We start from the raw sequence: 20,930 nt of genomic DNA, 5'->3' as shown, positions 1-20,930 counted from the left end.
AGCAGCCATTTTGCAGGCGCACAACAGCGCCCCCCGCGCAGCTTCAATCTTGCTGGGCAAAGGCCTTTTTTCTCCACCTCCTACCTCATGTCCAAGGTAGACCACTTTACTCTGTCCAATCTGGCATTTACTTGCCTTTATGGTCAGAATGGCCTGCTTTAGAGCCTGCAAAACATGTCCTAGGTGGTCAACATGCTCTTCCCAGGTTTGGCTGAATATTGCAATGTCATCCAAGTATGCCATGCAGAAGTCCTCCATCCCAGTCAGAACCTTATTTACCATCCTTTGGAATGTAGCAGGTGCATTTTTCAGTCCAAAAGGCATAACCTTAAATTGGTATAAGCCAACTGGGGTAGAAAATGCAGTTTTCTCCTTGGCATGGTCTGTCAGGGCTATTTGCCAACAGCCTGACGTCAGATCAAATGTGTTGAGGTACTTGGCTGAACCAAGTCTATCCACCAACTCGTCTGTCCTTGGCAAAGGATGGGCATCAGTCTTGGTGACTGCATTAAAAGCTCTGTAGTCCACACAGAATCTCAATTCTTTGGATCCTGCCTTTGGTACTAACACAATTGGGCTAGACCATGGACTAGTAGAGGGCTCTATTACCCCAAGGTCAAGCATCTTGCTGACCTCTCCTTTGATGTGGGTTCTTACATTCTCTGACATTCTGTATCATCTGCTTTTTACTGGCAGACAGTCACCAGTGAGTATATCATGCTGACCCCAAGGGGTCAGGCCTGGTGAAACTGAGAACAGGGAGGCAAACTGATTTAACATGGATTTGCACTCCTCTGTGTCCTCTGCACTGCTCAGGTGTCAGATTTGAAGAGAGATTAACTCCTTCAATCTTTTCGTCCAAAGGTAAGCCTCTGAGGAGATCAGGGAGAAGTTCACTCTCTTCTTCCTCTTCTGGTGAAGCTAGAAGCAAGGCTCCTACTTCAGGTCTGGAGACATACGCTTTTAGTCTGTTGGTGTGGAAGACTCTGGGAGCTTCCTTGGGATTGGCCAAGTCTACTAGATAGTTCACCTCTCCAAGTTTTCCCACAACCTTGAAGGGTCCCATCCATTTGTCTTGCAAGGCCCTCGGCCGTGTTGGAATCATAACAAGAACTAGCTGGTCTTGAGTGAACTCAAACATGTTGGCCTTTCATCATGCCAATGCTTGACCAAAGCTTGACCAGCCTTCAAATTATCACTAGCTTGAGCCATCATCTGTGACATTCTCCTCCGGAGTCCTATCATGTAGTCAGTCACTCTGACTGGCTTGGGGGAAGGAGCACTCTCCAACCCCTCCTTAATCAGGGCCAATGGACCTCTGACTGGATGGCCATAAAGAAGTTCAAAGGGACTATAACCTACTCCCTCCTGAGGGACTTCTCTATAAGCAAAGAGAAGGCATGGCAGTAGAAGATCCCACTTTCTCTTAAGGGGTTCTTCTAAAGCCCCTATCATGCTCTTCATGGTTCTATTAAACCTTTCAACCAATCCATTTGTCTGTTGGTGGTAGGCGGTAGAGAACTTGTATGTAACTCCAGTTTTTCCACATGGCTTTCATGTAGTGGGACATAAAATTTGACCCTCTGTCAGAGATTACCTCTTTAGGAAACCCAACCCTGGTAAAAATACCAAGGAGGGCCTTAGCCACAGCCTGAGCTGTAACAGTCCTCATAGGAATTGCCTCAGGGTACATAGTAGCATGGTCTACTACAACAAGGATAAACCTGTTGCCTGAGGAGGTTGGGGGGATCAAGGGGACCAACAATGTCAATCCCTACCCTCTCAAATGGGACTCCCACTACTGGGAGGGGCACTAAAGGTGCCACATTCTTGGAACCACTCTTACCAGAAATTTGGCAGTTGTGACAGCTCTTGCAGAACTTATCTACCTCAGCCCGCATCTTTGGCCAATAAAAGTAGAGTGAGAGCCTTTCCTTGGTCTCCTTGAAACTCAAGTGACCAGCCATAGGAATCTCATGGGCTAGCTGCAAGAACTGGAGTCTGTTTTCTTGAGGGACTACAAGTCGTTTGTAGTCTCCAGGTGCAGACTCAGTCGGTTCACTGTAGAAGAGGCCATCTTCCCAGTGCAACCTATACTTCCCAGGCTCTTGCCCATCAGCCTGAGAAGCTGCCTGGTGTCGGAGACCTTCCAGAGTTGGACATTCTCTTTGTCCCTTACTAAAAGCTGACCTGCTGGGTCCACCTTCTGCCAGTAAAGACTGCAGCTCAGGATGGTCAGCAGAGTCCAGATCTCCAATAAGTTCTTGGCCTCCTACTAGCTCTTCTTCAGAGTCTAGTTCAACCACACCGTGTTGTACCTCCCTCTCAGCCTCAGCTGGAGGTAGAGTTACTGGTGTAACTTTGGATAACCTAGGGGAAGTCCTTGTTGGAAGCACTGGAGTGCTTGCTGCTGGTTTCCTTCTAGAAGTCTTGGGTTTCCCCTTTGCTTCTGATTGTTCAGCTATAGCATTAAGTAGCTCCAGTGGAGTAGGAGTGATTTCTTCTTCCATCATCTCCTTAGGAGAACCTCTCAAGGTTTTCTCCCTTGCAGGTCAGGTTAGTTCCTGTAAATGTGTACTAGGAGGTCTGGGGGAATGTGACAACACAACCCTTCCTGGTACCTCACATTGTACACTGACCGGTATCTTCACAGTCATATCATTGCGCTGGATGAGAACTGGTAACTGGGGACACATCTGCACAGGCACTCCAGCTAACTTGGTGAGGCATTTGGGTGCCCTAGCAACCTCCTCTGCCTTGAAAAAAGATGCATCCACCACAGTTATGCTGGCCCCAGTGTCCCTACTGGCAGGAGTCTCCTGACCATTCACCTGGACACTGTCCTTATAATACGCTTTAGTATGATCTGGGATAGAATTATATACATCTAAATGCTGTTGTTCCCACAACCCCAGGGACACTAAAGAAACACTGGCTGAGACGCCAATGGGATCATCAGCCAGTAGTAGAAAGTTTCCACTTGTCATTGGTACTTCCTCCACTGGAACGAAGGCTAGGGAGACAGTGTGGACCCCTGAAGGTTTACCCTTCCATCTGGGATCCCATTTCACATGGTCAGTAGCCTTACAAACATAGCATGTTCCAAATGCTTTCTGGAATGGGGGCTTTTTAGGCATCCTTTTTCTGAGTTACCCCAGAATCCTTGTGAGTAGCCCTGTTGGCAACCCACAAGTCAGCAGCCTTAGCTAGCGTCTTGGAATCTATTGCCTTTGAATCAGCCAAGTGCTGTCTGAGCTCAGGAGAGCAGACATCATAAATTGACTCCAGCATAACAAGATTTCTCATTTCCCTCATAAGTGTTCACTCTGTAACGCTTAATCCATCCCTCTAAGTTTTTCAAACTTTCACTCACCCAGGTAGCCCAAGGGGTATCATCATGCTTTTTGAGCGTCCTAAACCTCTTAAGGTACTGGGAAGGGGTCTTCCCAAATCTAGCTTTGAAAGCTAGCTTCACACATTCATAGTCCATCCTATCCACCTCCCCCAACTCCATTACCACATCAGATGCAACAGATGGGAGCCTAGAGAACAACCAAGGAAGCAACTGATTCCCTGTGATGTCCTGGAGCCCATGATTATATTCAAACATAGCCAACCAATCCAACACATCCAACCTAAGTTCATACATACCCACAATCTCTTTAGGCATCTGGGGTCTTTTGGGACTGGAACTCCTAGAGGATCCGGGGAGAGAAGTATTTTCTACAGACAATTTCTTCATCTGTAGCTCATGCTTGAGCTCCGTTTCTCTGAGCCTTAGTTCTTGGTGCTTTTGTTCAGATTGGGCACTAATTCTTTTGAACTCTAATTCAAGCCTCATTATTTCTAGTTCAATAAATGCAGGACTTAGTTTGAGACCTGACAAAGGTCCAGTAGACACAGGCTGAGGTGCTAGAGCAGGCAGAGGGCCAGGGGGAACAGTTACATTTGTTTCCTCTTCCAATTCCACAACAATACTATCATTACTTTGATTCATATCATCCTCATGACTGTGGTTTCCATTTGCTGGGGAGGTAGGCTCCTCTGAACCACTACCCAGACTTTGATTCTCTAACAATCCTTCTATAAATTCAGTTTTCTTGCCTTCTACTGGAGGATCGTTATGTCTACAAAGAACTCTTAAACAATCAGCAGTTTTTGCAGAAAGGGACTCCTGGCTGTAACTGTCCATAGTTGACTTGTTAAAGAATAGCTTTTACAGTGCTAAGTTTTGTGGTTAGTTGCACTATAGTATCAGAAGCACTCTAAAATGTATTCTCAATACATATCCAAGCGCTGTACACCAGTGTTAGGCAGAATCCTGTGCAGTTCCCTTGGGGAACACTGCAAAAAGATTAAGACTACAGGAGTAAGCAGTAAACCCAATTGGTAGCCGTCTGCACCACCCAGATTTACCTGGTAGCTGTGGCTGAGCAGTCAGACCTCTCTCAAGAAGAGTAGGGCAGTATATAGAGTATACACAATAGGGCTAAAAACACAGTAGAGCAAACAAACACTGGCCAGAGCTTTGTATAAAAAGTATATAATTATTTATTTAAAACACACTTTAAGCAATATGCTAGCACTCTAAATCAAAAGCAAGTTAAAACACAGTCAGGTAAAGTATACACACCTCCCTTGATAACTATCAGACAAGTCAGAGTTAAACAGATATGAGCGCATAACCTGATGGCACTCCAATAGTCCAGTTAAAGGGAGAGAAAAAGGCAGAGCATAGAAATAAAACAGGTCCCAACACTTTTAGGAGTCCTCAGCAAGGGGGACTAAAGGCAGTATATACTGTAGAGCCAAAGTCATAGGCCAGGCCCACTTTAAAGGGAGCAAGGCAAAATGTGCCCAGGATCACACGGTTTAAAATCCACTAAAAGTCTTTGCAGAATGTTCAAAAGAGGTTGGGGTGGTTCAAGAAGGTAAAGTTAGAATGTCTGGGGCCAACCCAGTTGGCAAGCCAAGGATTTAAGGGTCACCTTGGGCAAACCGAAGAAAGGGAGGCCAGGCAGGACACAATACCTTAAAGAGAGAGGAAGCTCCAGCTGTGGCGGTTGTTCCTGGAAGTGGTTGCAGTTCGTTGTTTCGACCAGGGGAAGAGAGGATCTCGTCGAGGAGGAACCGTGGAGTCGTTGCACTGCACAGGGATGAAACCAGCCGCAGAGTTCGTCGATAAAAGGTGCGTTCTGTTTATTCGCGGTCAAAGTGGTGAAGCTTGGCTATCCGGCCGACGGGGTGCTTGGCACGGGCGATTTTAACAAGAGACATCTTTTGAAGGCGAAAGGGGTGAACTGGTTGGTCCCACCAGCTCAGAGGAAGAAGACTCGTCCAGCAGAAGATCTTCTCTTGTCGTTGTGAAAGTGGTGAGGTAGTTGCAGCAGGGCATCACTGGTGGTGGTGTCGTCGTTGCAGATGGCTCAGCTTCTTCCCTCTTCGGATTCTTGGGTCCTGTGGCGACTTCTGAAGTTCCAGTCCCAAAGGCCCTGCTTTTATGCAGAAAACCCCCCATTCAACAGCCTAGCTGTCACTCAAACATGCTAAGTGGTGAGCCGGGCGGCTCACCACTGGCCCAATCAGAGAGAGTGCGACTTGAGTTGCTAAGGCAACGCAGTCCAGGGTGCCAATTCCCCTCCCCACTCATCCTGTGGAACCCAGACAGAATGGCACCATTTGGAGGGCTTCTGTGGAGAAGCCCGCCAAAAAGTGGAACGAAGGGCTCGACCTTGGTCAGAGTTACAGAGACGGACACGAACGCCATTTTAGAAAAGAGTTCTGGCAAAAAGACCCAACCGTGGATTTAATATTAAATAAATAAAACAGTGGTATCCTTAACATTGCACCAAAAAGTGCTGCGTTTAAAATCGATGGGAAAATCCTATAGAGAATATTCCGGTGGAATATTTTGCGTGGTAACCACTGCCACCAGCCAGAAACTCGACAAAGGGGGACTGGATAGTACCCCCTTGAAAACAGACCCAGGGGCAATCGTGTTAATCCCTTCCAGTACTTCGACAATATGATGGTTTGTACTGGTTCTGTTCACAATTTAGGACTAGTAAAATCAATGGTGACTTTACATGCCCTGGGTGACAGTACTTAGTCCCAGGGTATGGAGTCTGTTTGGGGGCCACTATGACACCCCTGTGTTACTGCACTGAGGGTGCTGTGTAACACATACACAAAACAGATGATACCCTATGGAGTAAAAGGAAAACCCCATAGCCCATAAGCACACAAAGAGTCAAAGACATACCTCAAATCATGCCTAAGAGTGGGAGGAAAAGAGTCTCACTCTTAGCAGGAGAAAAAAATAAACCCCAAAAATTCAGCAAAGCTGCTGGGGGACTCACTATGTTTGGGAAATGAGCCTTATAAGAGAATTCTCCCTAACAATTTATTAACATGCATAAAGTAACAATCCCTATAAGTGCTGTCTGAACTGAACACCCGCTCAACCCTCATTCCAGTAGGAGAGTATATATTTTACCCCTGAAATCCTGCTACCATTACTCCCCTGTTGAACCTGGTAGTGTAAATTTGCCACCCTATTAACCATACAAAAATGCAACTCTGCTTGGAGTAGACTGCATCTCCTCAACCACGTGGCAGGTCAATTCCCTAGACCCAAAGAATATGGTTATCGAACAAGTATTGACACAAACCGACCCTAAATACCAGTGTAACCTCAATTGTGTTGGCACTGTGTTTCTACATAGTAATTACAAGGGTAACATCCCCCGGCTCACAGTGTATCCTCAATGTCACAGGTGCCGACCCGTCTATATTGATGGAGCTGGAATATTGGACTCAATGACACTGCCTCCTCAGACAACATGTAAAAGAATGTCTTGTTTTGAAACTCAAATCTAAGTTTCGCTGGGTACAGCATGGAGTAGTTTATGGATCTTTACCTCAGTAACTAACTTCTTCACCCCAAGGTCTTATTCTCCTGTTACACCACAATGCAAAAGTCAGGATATAAATGATTCCTATTTGATCGGAGCCTGAAAACACCTTTATCCCTAGCTGCCCGCAGGACAGAGTCTCTGTCCTAAAGTTGAGGATTCTGTCTATGATGGGTGTCAGCGGGCCAGTGATCTGTAGGCTCTCTCCACTGCGAAGAAGGAAGAACGTTTTGGTTGTTCGGGATAGCATTGGGAATTTCTTCAGTGTAGGTTTTGTGAAAAACCAGAGGGTGTTTTACTGCCCTGACACTGCGGATCCCTTACTCGGGTGGCTAGGGCACAGCCATCGCCTTTGGATCCAGACCCTGGGGGTGGACAAGTGCGGGAGGATCACCTGGGTGTGGGTCCTCAGTGAGTGGGGGAGAGACACCAGATCGCGAGATGCAGTATTCCACCTTTCCCAAAACCTCTATCCAATCCTATTTTATGGGATATTCTAACTTCCCACATCTCCCCCCCCCCCCCTTTTCTACACAAACACTGAGCCAAGGAAGAGGAGATCTAAGGCTGAAAGGATTACCACCCATGCAATACACTGGACATGTCCCTCTAACGAGATCAGGCAGGGTCAAGCACTTGACTTTAATCACGCACAACTAATACCTATGAACTCTCCCTTATGGTTAAAAAGTGGCACACTGAGACACACTTTGAGCAAAGCAGTGCACGAGAAAGAGCAGTTCTTCTAGGGCGATGGTGAACCAGGCGAAGGAGAGCGACAAACCAAGGAGTTGAACCGAAGGGGCAGGAAGGCAGAGACCCCCCCGGCGAGAGATTATTTCCGAAAGGCTGTGTCGATTGCTCACAACAGCCCAGCTGGAAGGGAGAAAGTGTTTTCCGAGTGCTACAAGGTCAGCAGCCACCCTCCCGGGTGAACGGCAGAGTTACGGAGGTTCAGAAGCAGCAGTTGTAACAACCTTGACTTCTACATCAAAGGTACGAAAGACAGAAAGCATCTTAACACGACCGGTGAGTTGAGGGAAGCAAAGAAAGCCTGGTCTCTGTTTAATTGAAATGATTGCAACATTATCCGAGGGATGAACTTTCCGCGAGCGCCGATAAGCTGCAAGAGAAAGTGAATCCATTCTTAAGGACTGTGAATACGAAATGCAAAGTAGCAGATTGGTCTGCCAAAGTGAGATTGCCCATTTGTTGTTGTTGTAAACCTTTATTCGGCACTTATCAATTTATCAATAATAGCATAAAATCATTGTTGTACATAGGTACATAAAAAGAATCAATCTTCACTTGCCAATCACACACACACACAGTTTTTACAGTCAGTTCAGTCACCAAACCACAGGCCAGTTATTCAAATAAATTTCTAGGCAGAGCACTCCGGAATCACTTTCAATCTCGTTAGATACTTAACTCGCAATTACAACTATTAGGGACAGATCTTATTGTTTTAAAGCAATTGGCATGCCATTCTGGTGCAATACATTAGTTCTCTTCAACCATGCCCTGTGGATAAACTTAGAAACAAAATAGACCACGTTCAAATCTGTGGTCTGTATGGAAAGTTGCAACGCTTCCCTTGTGGAAATGAAAGATAACCGAAACAAGGGTTTCAAATACCTGTTTCTAAGCTCCTTGAATTTGGCACAAAATAACAAGAAGTGGGCAAAGGTTTCTGCCCCCTTACTACACAGAAGGCAGTCAGGACACTCCGCTTGCCATCCCACCTACTAGAATAGTCTCGAAGTGGGAGGTAGCCCAACCGCAGCCTCATAAACAGGGCACGTGCATAAGCTTGTTCAAATACATTCAGATAGTTTTCAAACACCTGGGCCTGCTTCAATTCGAAGTAGCTAGGCCCAGATGCTAGGGCTGTAGCAATTATTGTTGCCCTAGTCTGTTTATATCTCTGAAAAGCTACCTTTACTCTACCCTTCATATATTCCTCCATGGATCGAGGGTTATACCAGTAGGCAGATAGCCCTGGTAGTGCAAGCCACTTTTTGATATGCACTAACCAGCAAATCCTGCTCCAACATGCTCTAGGGCCTCGCAATATTTTACCAGCTCCTGGCTGCCACAAACCTGGGCCCAATATACTGGTCTAAGCCATCTTTCTTTTTTTTTAATTTACATTGTTATTGTGTACCAACCAAACAATTGAAAATAATACAACCAAGTTTAAAACATAAATAAAAAATAATTCTCAGAACCACCCTTCTCAGGTTTGCTTCACAAATTTGGTCCTCAATAGTTTCAACACATATATAACACTGATCCTTCACCAAAGCAGATTGTTTATAAATCCAGAAATCTTTCCCAAATTCCCACGTAAAGGTTGCCTTTCTTTTCTTTGTGCATTAACATATTTTCCACAAGAGACATTCTCCAACCATGTTGACATTGGAGGCACACAATCACTTTTCCAGTTACGCAAACAATTTTCCATGCAGATAAAGACGCCCTAAAAACATCTCTGTGGGTAAGACAAATCTGCAACCTGTTCCTCTTCTCCCAGTACAATTGTTGAAAAATCATAATCAACATCAAGCAACAGTACATTGTTCATAGTTGTTGTGGCCCCTTTACAAAATTCCCTGAACCCACTGCATTCCAAATCATGTTCAAATGAACCCACATCGCCATCACATTTCTGAGTCAATCCCCTTTCATACATTTTCTGCGGTGTCCAGTAGACTGTTTAATATTTTATTCTGCCTAACTTGTTCTCCTAAATTTAGTGACGTTAATTTAATGTTCCTGCATAAATTGACCCATCTACTTTCACTCATCTCTGAACCCAATATTTCTGACCATTTAACCAGTAGACCCACATTTATGTCCTTGCAAACAGCTGCATGTTTGTAAACTATGGAAGCAAGATTGGTACAACTCTGAACTTGCTGACCTTAAACGAAATGGGGATCTTCAGGTGCACCCTCTGACAAGCTGGCCTGCTGTCTTCTGCAAAGGCAATATAGACTCTACATCTGGTCCAAGAAAGAGTCCATATTCAAGTCTGCATCTCTGCAGCATCCAACAATACAGCCAAACTTTTCAAAGTCTGTAAGGAACTGGCCAATCCTACTGCAGCCTCTTCCTGTACTGCACCCACCCAGGCCCTTTGCTCGGCCCTGGTTGCACACTTCTCCACCAAAACACAGGACATACTCTCTTCTCTCTCCTCTGCACCCAATTGTGCACCATCATCTACTGGGCCGACCCAGCCGCCCTCACCAATCCCCTTCTTCTCTCCTCCCTATACTCTGTCACACTTGAGGAGGTCTTTAGACAAGTCTGGTCTATGAAAGCTTCTTCCAAACAAGTGGACCCTGACCCTCCGAAACCAGGACGTGTACTGGGACCAGAGAATCCCAGCCCGCACATCCAGGCTCACAAGCAAACTGCCTCTTCACCTGGGAAAGGACTACCCATATATAGCAATTTCCAGACCCGCAAAGGCAGGAAGAAGACTAAAGAATGATAAGTCAGCTTAGATTTGCTTTCAACTCTTGGTAGCCATCTGTAGTAAATTGAAAATTGCATGCATAAAAAGTATAAAACTCAGTAGGAAAATAACCGCTGCCCATCCTAGGCACGTTGTACATGTAACCAAAAAGCCGTTAGAGAAAAGATTATACGGATACAAAGTATCCTAACCGCACTTCACTTTAGGGTGTCCAATAGAAGTGTATGGCAGGAAAGCATCCAAAATAGTATTTCCTAACAGTGGTGTCCTCTAGCCTTCTCTGAGGCTGCTCACTGAAATTTACCACTGCAGGGTAAATTCTTAACTACAAAAAGGGCCTTAACCGGGTCAAACAGTTACTGGAACAATATAATTTCAATACATTTCTGACTGTGGGGAGGGATCAACAGAACACAAACAAGCTATATGTCTAGTCCAAACAAGTTTTATTCATTCTTCCAGGATTGGTCTGGGATAAAGATGGAGTGCAAGGGATCCTTCTACAACAAAATAGTGTTTTGTTTAATTGTTGCCAAAGAACAATATCCTAAGGATAGATTCACTCCGGGTCCCTCATGTCTTAACTTGGGTGTGACAAAATGACTCCTGATCTGCAGGAGTGCAGGGATGAGTAGTGGTTTCTAAACTGCTACCCAACACCAAACTGACTAAACCAGCAGTTATCTAAATCCTAAAGGTGACACCGGCACACCATAGATGGTTGACCTGCTCTGCCACTTTAAGGTAGCATTGGCTGAAGGAAAACTACAATCTTCAAGAGGTTTACAAGTAGGGGTGCACAAAATTGTTCATTTTCTGCCAATTTCACTTGCGGAACGGAATTGGCCATTTTGGTCCTTTTCCCCACCCACAATTACATTTTTTCATAATTTATTTTTTTGTATTTTTGTAAATTTGTGTTATAGTTTACAAATTGAAACCTTTCACAATTTTCCATTCAATAACAATCAATACACCAAATTAAGAGATGGATCACATGTCTCTAAAAAGTATCAACACTAAAAACAGTACAGTCATTCATTAGTAGCAACCAAAACGTTCCCAAAAAACGAAATATGTAGGTTTTCGCCCATTATAACTTAGTTTTTAATGAAATTTCGTTTTTGTGTTTTGTTTCGTGGCTAAAAAACGCATTTTCAGGAAAAGGCAACATTTTCGCTCGAAAAACCAAACTGCCAGTATTTGTGGCAGAACAGGGAAACAATTTGCCCAGGTGGTGAATTTCGCCAAATTAGTTTCACCTGCAGTAATTTCGCCCAGCACTCGTTACGAACCTGCAAGGAAGCCAAAAAAAAACGATTGTACCATAGCTACCAAAATCATAAATCTTCAATCAAGGTTCTATACAAATATGAAACATTTTGAAGAAACTGCCATGCTGGATAGTGAATACCCGGGGCCCGCTGGCAAATGATCTTTGCTTCAAGTAAATGCCTTTTTATGGAACAGATTGGGGTCTTAAATATCACTGTGGCCCATAGAAATAGGCCAGGGGCAGAAACACTGCTTGTTTCAGCAGCACAGAAGCATTGAGATAGACTTTTGGGCGTTTTCCGATGGCTCGAGTTTCTGATTGAGTTGGTCCAGTTGTTTTGATGGCATACACGTTTTAACCAGCTCACAGCAATTCAAAGATGCAGGGAGAGTCAGAGGCAATGTCTTTTTCATCCTGGGCCTCTGTGAGACCCCCTTCTAGGGTTATGAGAAAGGGTATGCCCTTCTTCTAGACTTCCCAGCCCGAAACGTTTCCAGAAACACTTGCAGGGTTGCCACTTCAGGAGGCAGAAAACTGGGTATTAGTGTTCAAGCAGCAGACGGGACCTGTCCAACAGCTGGTCGCTTCAAATGTTCCCCTGAAATGATTAGTGGGAAGTTTGCATGCTCCTTGGAAATCCTTAACTTCACTGCAGTGGCTGGAGACTTTGGGCAGTCTTTATCCCAACACGGTTCCAGTGAAATCTGATTTAGAGGGAATTCTTCACAATGGTTCGAAGAGGCTTCACAAATGGACACTGTAATAGGAAAACTGTAAGCAAAGAAATGACAGTACAGACTGACCAACAACTACGCCAGATGCGAAACTCCACAACATCCATAACTGGATCATCTCCTCCTTGGACTCCATTGTTCAGAAGAAACCTTTTAAAAACCCATAGGAGAAAAAGCTGGCAAAATGATTCATCCCCAAATTAAACTTTCAGAAAAAGGAAAATCTTAAATATAAGAACATCTGGAGGAAAAACAGCCTGCAAACAAGCAAATGAATCCATCATCGGCGACTATCTCTACAGTTCCAAAGTCCGCAAAACCAATAACGCACACTACTCCCAATGGATATTTGTCACAACAAAACCAAAGGAAATGTTCAAGAATTCCAAAACCCTACTGCCTGTCAAGTCTCCACCAAACCAACTGAAGAACTCTGCAATCAAATCACATCATACTTCAATGAAAAAATCCTCTATTTCCAAAAACACCTGAATTAAAAATATTGCTGGCCCGTACACACTTTCAATGACGTATTATCCATGCTTTTAACCACTCCCTCTCTAGCCACCTTCTGTCTTTACTGCAGCCGGCCTTCTGGATCTCCAGAGAGCACAATCCCTCCCAACTTCTTATTCTGCAGCTGTCATGTTGCCAAATCGCATTGCTGCTGCTGGTGTCAGTAGACAGTGCTCATCCTCAAGGTGAAAGTACATACTCTGGCCATCTGCAATGGAGTGTTGAGAGCCAGATGTATGCTGTACGTCCCTATGAAATCCCTTTGGAGATATGGTCCAATGCAAAAGCTTTAGATCTTCCCCTTGCATAGTTTTTAACCACCTGAGAGGCCTGTGGTCAGTCTGGACAATGTGAGACAAAAAAAAGTATGGTTTTAAGTTGCTTACAGCCCACACCACAACAAAGGTTTCTTTCTCTGTTGTGGCCCAGTTTCATTCTCTTTTCGTCGACCACCTGGAAATGTAGGCGACGGTCTGTTCTACTTCGTCAGAGTTTAGCTTTGCTAATACGGACCAATTACAAATTTTCTGCCATCTGTCTAAATTATTAATTTGTATCCATAATCTGGGATCTCTAGAATTGTGGCTCTGCAAAAACCGTCTTTTAAGTTCTGAAAAGCTGCTTGGCAGGCAGCAGTCCAGGTTACTTTGACATCTTATTGGATGCAAGGTCATTCAAGGGACGGGGACTGGCCTCATACCCCTTGATGAAAGTACAGTAGTACCTGGTGAGGCCAAGGTATGTCCTCCCATAGTTCTGAGTAGTAGGAACGACCTACTATCAGACCACCTGCACTTTTGTCTGGAGAGCCTGTTCCTTACTGCCACTTGGTTGGTGTCCTAGGTAAGTCACAGTGCACTGCGTTATCTGGCACTTGGATGACCAGATAGTCAAGCCCAGCATTCTGAATTTCCAGCTGCATCTGTTCACATGTGTGTCTAAATACTGTAATATCATCTCAACAGGCAATGCTGAAGCCTTTTCAAGAAAGGCATGGCATAGTTTCCCATCCTCTGAAAGGTCACATGGGCATTTTGTATGTAACCCAAAAGGCTGCCATTCTGTCACAGGGGGAAGAATAACTTTCCTAGAATTCCCCAAACCAAGATTCAGTCTTTGAATCGGAGTTCTTAACATGCTTCTGTCTTCCATGTAGTCTTGCCTCTTTGTAATCTACTAGGAAGTATTCACCCATCCTTGCTAAGTGTGCTAGTCATGCATAGATATTCTCATCATCCAACCATGGTTCACCCTCCTCTGCCAGCAGCAAATACCTTCTGTCCACTCTTACATCAGTCTTGCTGGACAATGGGGCAATAGGGATGTGCATGGATCAGACGTAGGCTCCACAATTTGGGGTCCTCGTACTGTACAGGTCAATAGTTCATCAGCTAGATGGCTTCTGAGCTTTTAAAGGTCCATAAAGGGGGACAGGGGGACAGGCCATCTTGCAAATCAAAAGGACGTTTTTGTCTTTTGATTTAATATCTCCCAACTTCCACTTAATTGTTTGTGTTCAGTCATTTAGGACTCTTAACCAAGGCTTGAAATGAAAAAGTTGTGAAAGGAAACTTAATCACAGCTCCTGGGTATCGGAATCACCCAGTGGGTCAGAGCTACTTTGGGGAATGAGAAGCTATTATACATTGTGTCACAATTCTAATTTCCGCATAAGATGCAAACAGTAACTCTTTGCAAATGATATTTCATTTTTTTTATTTTATTGTGCATTTGTAAGGCGCATATACATCAAGTAAATTGTGGCCCATTTTTCTTAAACTATCTTCTAGGTGTGTCCTAATACTCCTTTATTCCCATTCCTGGCCACACCAAGTGAATAACTTGATACCCCGTAATTTTAGGCAATATCATCTAGTATTGTTTCCTAAATTAATTCTAGACAGAGCAACATATTCGTCTTTACAATGTTCTTTTAAAGAATGCTCTAACAATTACAGCAAAAGTATACCAATATTGTTTTATGATGGCTTGTCATTACTTTATTACCTTGCATTGTATTCATTTTGAATAGGAGTGGCTGTGATAACATATTGTTTCATGTTATTACATGGGCTGTAGTGACCTTTGACAAATTGTCAAAATAAAGTCATTGTTACACAGTTAATAACATATATTACTCATATGCCCTGTCCCATTTCCTCCATCCTTATGGGTGTCCCCCAACATGGGAATGGTACCGGAACATGTGGCAGCGAAAAATTGAGCTTCCCCTTTAGATTTAGTCCAGGGTGGCCCTGGGTGTGGGAACGCCCCCCAAGGCCCTGCCCTCGGACGCCTCACCTTGGTCAATTTTTCTGCATGCACGGTGTCGGACCTGGCAGCTAGGCACCAAGACTTTTTTACTTTTCGCTTGCTCCCCGTTTTGTTTTATTTTTCAATCTTCTTTACCTCCCTTCGTTGCCTCGCCTCCTCTCTGTGAATGTCGGCGGCAGGAGTCATGAGATGTGTATCCTGCGAACGCTTGTTCCCGGACTCGGATCCCCATGTACTCTGTCTTGAGTGCCTGGGGCCCGACCACCGCTGGGTCATGTGTATCGGCTTACAGCACTCTCGGTCACTGGGCATTGAAGAATCGTTTGTCATGTTGGAGGGAGATTTTCTATGTTTCTTCTTCAGGACATCTTAAAGAGTTTGTCTGCAGGACCCGACGCCAAGACAAGGTAGGCCCTTTGTTTAGTACGGCTCTTCATCACAGAGACTCCTTTCCAGGGGTTTCCACAGGCAAGGGTAACTTGGATTCTGGTTCTGGCAGACCCGAGGCCGCTAAAGCTACTGACTCCCAAGCCAAGGGGTCGGGGGCTCTTCTGGATGATCCGTTAGCAGACCTGTTGGCAGACCTGAAGTCGTTAAGGCTACCGGCTCCCAAGCCGAGGGGCTTAGGAGCTCTACTGGCCGGTCCATAGAGGGGCAAACAAGTTTGTCCTCCTCGTCGGACCCAGGGGGCAAAGGATCATCGTGTTTGACCTCCAAGAGTCAGTCCTTAGTACCATCCAGCACGACTACCAGCTCTGTTGCTGAGGGCACACAGCCTACCAGAGCCACTTCAGAGGTTGTGAGTCAGGGCGATTCGACTACTGGCAAGCAGGCTGAGGGCTCATGGCCTACCAGAGCTATCTCCGAGGTTGACGCTTCTGTTTCAGATTTGAGGGCCAAGGCGTGTTTTTCCTTGACTGAGCCAGCACGTGGCACAGAGCCTTTGCACCCTCCCGTCCAGGGCATGGCGCAAGGCCACAAGATGGCAGATAAGCACACAGCAGAGCCTGCTAGACTGGTGGCCATCTTGGATTCGGATCAGGGCCTACCCAGTCCTTCACCCATTGAGTGGGCCATGCAAGACGTTTCCAGATATCCCTTTCCTCAGGAAGCAGCGGCAGACTTTATGGTATAGATGGTTGGTCTCTGCAGGGATACATCTACCCATCACAGCCTTATGGCTACACGCTTCAGTGCTTCGATGAGGAAGCAGCGGCAGACTTTATGGTATAGATGGTTGGTCTCTGCAGGGATACATCTACCCATCACAGCCTTATGGCTACACGCTTCAGTGCTTCGATGAGGAATGGAGGCCCAGTGCCGCTGAGGACCAGCCCCCTCAAGATCTAGCGGCTTTTGAAGACTGCTTATTCGAGCGCTTCCTCCTCCTCATGTGTTCCCCGCAGATGACTGGGCTCCTCAAGGATATAGTCAAGGAGGTGATCCCGCAGGTTGTGCCTCCTAGGCCTCTACCTCAGACCCCTCCTCCCTTACCACCAAAGCTTCCCCCTCTGCCATTGAATCTATGTTCGGGTCAGAGACAAGGGGGGGACCACACTGTCTTTTGTGTCCCAGAACCCGGACTCCCCTCTGTATGGGGAGAAAGGGTGGGGGGCGAAGATGACAGCGATGATGACACCCAGGACAAGGAACCCTTAGCATCTGTAAAGGCCTTTCATGATCGCCTTAAGGGCCTTGTGGAGTTCTTGGGGGTCCCCCAGCCAGAGAAGACCTCCAGGAGTCGGAAATGCTAGCAGAGGTTTTGGCCAAGCACACTACGAGCCGGTCAGGCATTCCGCTCCAGAAGGATGTCCTGCAGGTGGCGAGAAAAGTCTGGGAGAGGCCCAGGGCCCAACGCCCAGATGAGCAAGAAATTAGACAACAGTTCAGGCTGATGGATGGGAGAGACAATCCTCCTGGCTTCGGCACCCCCAGCCTCACTCTTCAGTGGTGGCTGCAGCCTCGCTTTATTCTAAACCATCGTCTTAGATGTCTTCCTCCATGGGAGCCACCTCCGGTTGTCTGTCCGGCCGCGGCAAACAAGAAGCTGTGGCGCAAGCTCAGGGAGTTTCTTCCTGAGCTCCCTCTGGAGAGGCAAGCCTCCTTTAAGGCCATGCCTCGCTGATGCCTGTGCGATTGCGCAGGACCTCATGGTGTCTTCGGTCTCCCACATTGACACAGCCAGCTGAGTCCTTGGCCTGAGGGTTGAGATGAGCCGGATTGCGTGGATGCATGCCACAAAATTTTCATTGGATGTGCAAGAGCGGATCCTGGATCTTCCCTTTGAGAGCACAGAGCTTTTTCATTCGTCCACCGATGACGAGTTAAAAAAAGAAGACTACCTCTACACAAACCGCCAAGTATTTGGCCATCCTGACTAAGCCTGGGCAGAAGTCCTTCTCTCAGTCTCAGGGCAGGACTGACTTCAAATCCCACACTTTCACCGGCTTCAAGGGGTTTCAGGACCGCGGTGCACAAATGCTGGACAGGTCGCACAGTGACCACAGGAGTAAACAGCAGAGGACTGTGTGTTTTTTTTCTTGCTCCCCCTTCTCCGCTCCCACCTCAGACGCCAAGAAACAGTGATGTCATGGTCAGGGAACACAGCTCACCTGTAGGGGGCTGACTGCCTCTCTTCCAGGACAGCTGCAAGTGTTATTTCAAGAGTCCTTGGATCCTTTCTATAGTCTCCACAGGCTTCAGTCTTCCTCTTCCTTTTTCTCTACCATCCTCCCTCGTCTACATCAGATAGGGTCCCTAGCCCTTTTAAGGGAGATCCTTTCTCTTTTGGAGATGCAGGCGGTGGAACAAGTTCCTCAGTCAAATAGGTGCTCCCGCTTCTACTTGCGTTACCTAAGAACAACCAGGCTGGCCGTAGGGTAGTTCTGGACCTGTCATATCTTATCCTGTCTTTACCACTGGAACACTTCAAGATGATTACTCCCATGCACATATCAGAGTCTCTGTGCGGAGGGGACTGGATGTGTTCCTTGGACCTCAAGGATGCGTACCTTCATGTCCCCATCTACCAGCCGCATCAGAAATTTCTGCGGTTCACACTTAGGTCATACCACTTCCAGTACAAGGTGCTGCCTTTCGCCCTGAATTCGACTCCTTGTGTGTTCACAAAGCTGATGAATGTAGTGGCTGGGCTCCTCCGCCTGGAAGGCCACCACCTATACCCTTACCTAGACGACTGGCTGATCAGGGCCAGCTTGACGGAGGGGGCGGTGTATTCCTGCCAGCGGCTGGCAGACGTTCTTCACCAGGTGGGCTTTTCCCTTATTGGACGGAAGGTGCACCTATCTCCCGCCCAGGATCTGCTCTTCCTTGGAGTGCCCCGCGCACAGCAGTCCAGCAGGTGTTCGCCACGCTCAAGAGGCTCATTTCCCTCCGCAAGGCGATGGGGCACTTTCTGGCCAACTCGATCACCTCAGCATGGTGCTTCCAGCACCTCCTGGGGCTGATGGCATTGTGTGTGCTCACAGTGCAACCCGCTCGCCACAAGATGACACGCCTCCAGCTCCACCTGGTGGCCAATTGGGACCAGGAGACTGGGTCTCAGTCGAACAGAATCCCAAAAACCCTGCTTCTCCTCCCGGATCTTTGCTGGTGGTTTATAGACGGCAGTGGGAGTCCCATTTACTCGGCTGGAGCCAACTATGGTGGTGACGGATTCCTCGCTTTAGGGTTGGGGGGCCACTCTGGAGGGCTACCCCATTCAAGGCAAATGGTCCAGGGTGGAGACCCTTCTGCATATCAATCTGCTCGAACTCTGAGTGGTGGACTGGGCGCTCAAGGCTTTTCTGCCCTTCATCAGGGACACTGCACTCCTGATCAGGACTGACAATTCCACCACAATGTTTTACCCAAACAAGCAGGGTGGCACCTGTTCTCCCTTCCTGTGCATGGAGGCAGTGGCGATCTTGGAATGGGACCTTACGGAAGGGATTTGGATTTCATTGGTTCACCTCCCGGGGGGCAGCAAATCGGAAGCAGACCGGTTCAGCTGCTTGGGGTTCAACTCCTACAAGTGGGAGTTATGCATCAACTCATTGTTACCCCTGTTCCAGAGATGGGGGTTTCCAGATCTGGACTCATTTGCATCTCCTCTGAATTCCAAGTGCCCCTGGTTTGCCTCTTGGGCGTGCTGGGGTGAGGGGTCTCTGGGGGACATGTGCCAGCTCTGCTGGCATGGCCGCATGTGCTATGTGTTTCCTCCTCTACTGTTGCTCCAGCGGGCCCGCTGTAATTTCCAGACATCGGTGGGCTGCAGCCTCATCCTGATCACCCTGCACTGGCGGTCGAGGGCTTGGTTCTCGGATCTACTGCAGTTGTGCTCTCAGGGACCAATCCACCTTCCGATCCCCTGCAGGGCTTCCTGACACAGCAGGGCGGGCCGGGGAGCATCCGGACCCCGCTAGGCTGGCCTTAGCAGCCTTGTTCCTGAACAGCTAAAAATCCACCATGCTCAGTTCTCAGAGGTCAACTGGGAAATCATTCAAGAGGCCCTCTATGCAGGCTCAGTACAAGAGCAAATGGACAGGATTTTGCCACTGGGCGCGCAACAGGGGAACTTGACCCCCTTGCCTCTTCCCTGAATGACGTCCTGGCTTTCTCCACACATCTGCTTTGTTCTGGCTTTCAGGTCGACACCTGCCGCACCTATCTGGCGGCCATTGGGGTCTACAAGAATTCCCCAGGGCATGTGTTTTCAGCAGCCAACCCGGTGGTTAAGGCCCATCTCAAGGGGTTATCCAGGCTTTTTTCTCCGGTCCACAGGCCTCATCTGGGCTGGGACCTCAACAGCCTTGCAGCACACTCCCTTTGAGCCGATGACCTCAGTGGACATCAGGCTAGTGACAGTAAAGACAATGTTGCTGGTGGCGCTCACTTTAGCGCGCCGAGTCAGCGAGCTGCAGGCTCCGTCATGATGCAAGCCTTTCACTACGTTTCACAGTGACATGGTCATCTTGCGCACTCATCCAAATTTCTTGCCCTCAGGAAATCTATCTGCCGATGGTCTTCCCAAACCTGAAGTCGGAAGACGAAAGGGCTTTGCAGTCCTTGGACCTCAAGAGGGTCCTTAAGTTCTACCCCTCTCAGACAAAATCTTTCATGAAGTTTGAGGCGTTGTTCGGGGCACACCTCCCGGCACCCTGGCTTCCAAAGCTTTGATCGCCCGGTGCATGGTCCAGGCCATCTCAGAGGAGTATACAACCATGGGCAAGTCGGTTTCTGAGGGTATTCGTGCCCATGCAGTCAGAGCTAAGGTCGCAGCCGTTACGTTTCAGGGACATGCTTCCTGGGATGTCAGCAAGGGCAGCTACTTGGGTCACTCCGTCTGCGTTCTGTAAGCATTATTCCCTGAATACCAGCTCCAGGCGAGATGCAGAGTTCGGTCAGGCGGTTCTGAAGAACCTTTTTGCTTTGTCTTGGATATGAGGTAGGTTGTCACAGCTCCACCCTATTGTCTTGTTCAGTGGAATCACCCACAAGGATGGAGGAAAGGGGACAGGATGTGTGTGTAATTAAAGTTACTCATTGTAGTGACTAGAGTACTCCTAGTCCTTAGACCCCTTTCCTCCATACGTCCCATCCACCTTACCCTGCTTGTATGCCAGGGTTTAAGTATTCAGTCTAGCCAGGTATTAAACCATCCGATGTGTTAAAAAGGGGACACAGGTGAGGTGCCGGAGGCCAGGGCATTGTGGGCTTCCCATGGCTGT

At 47.1% G+C, this 20,930-nt stretch overlaps 1 protein-coding gene across 1 annotated transcript in view; it reads left to right on the top strand.

The window, feature by feature from the left end:
- The window catches only part of DHX29 (DExH-box helicase 29), a 1,426,484-nt gene that overhangs the window by 1,156,727 nt on the left and 248,827 nt on the right, over window positions 1-20,930 (top strand). The gene's annotated exons all lie outside the window — the stretch shown is intronic.

The sequence above is a fragment of the Ambystoma mexicanum genome, chromosome 6p, assembly GCF_040938575.1.
Source record: "Ambystoma mexicanum isolate Mex_15411 chromosome 6p, UKY_AmexF1_1, whole genome shotgun sequence".
NCBI classification, from domain to species: Eukaryota; Metazoa; Chordata; class Amphibia; order Caudata; family Ambystomatidae; genus Ambystoma; species Ambystoma mexicanum.
This window is presented reverse-complemented; position numbering and strand designations above follow the sequence as displayed.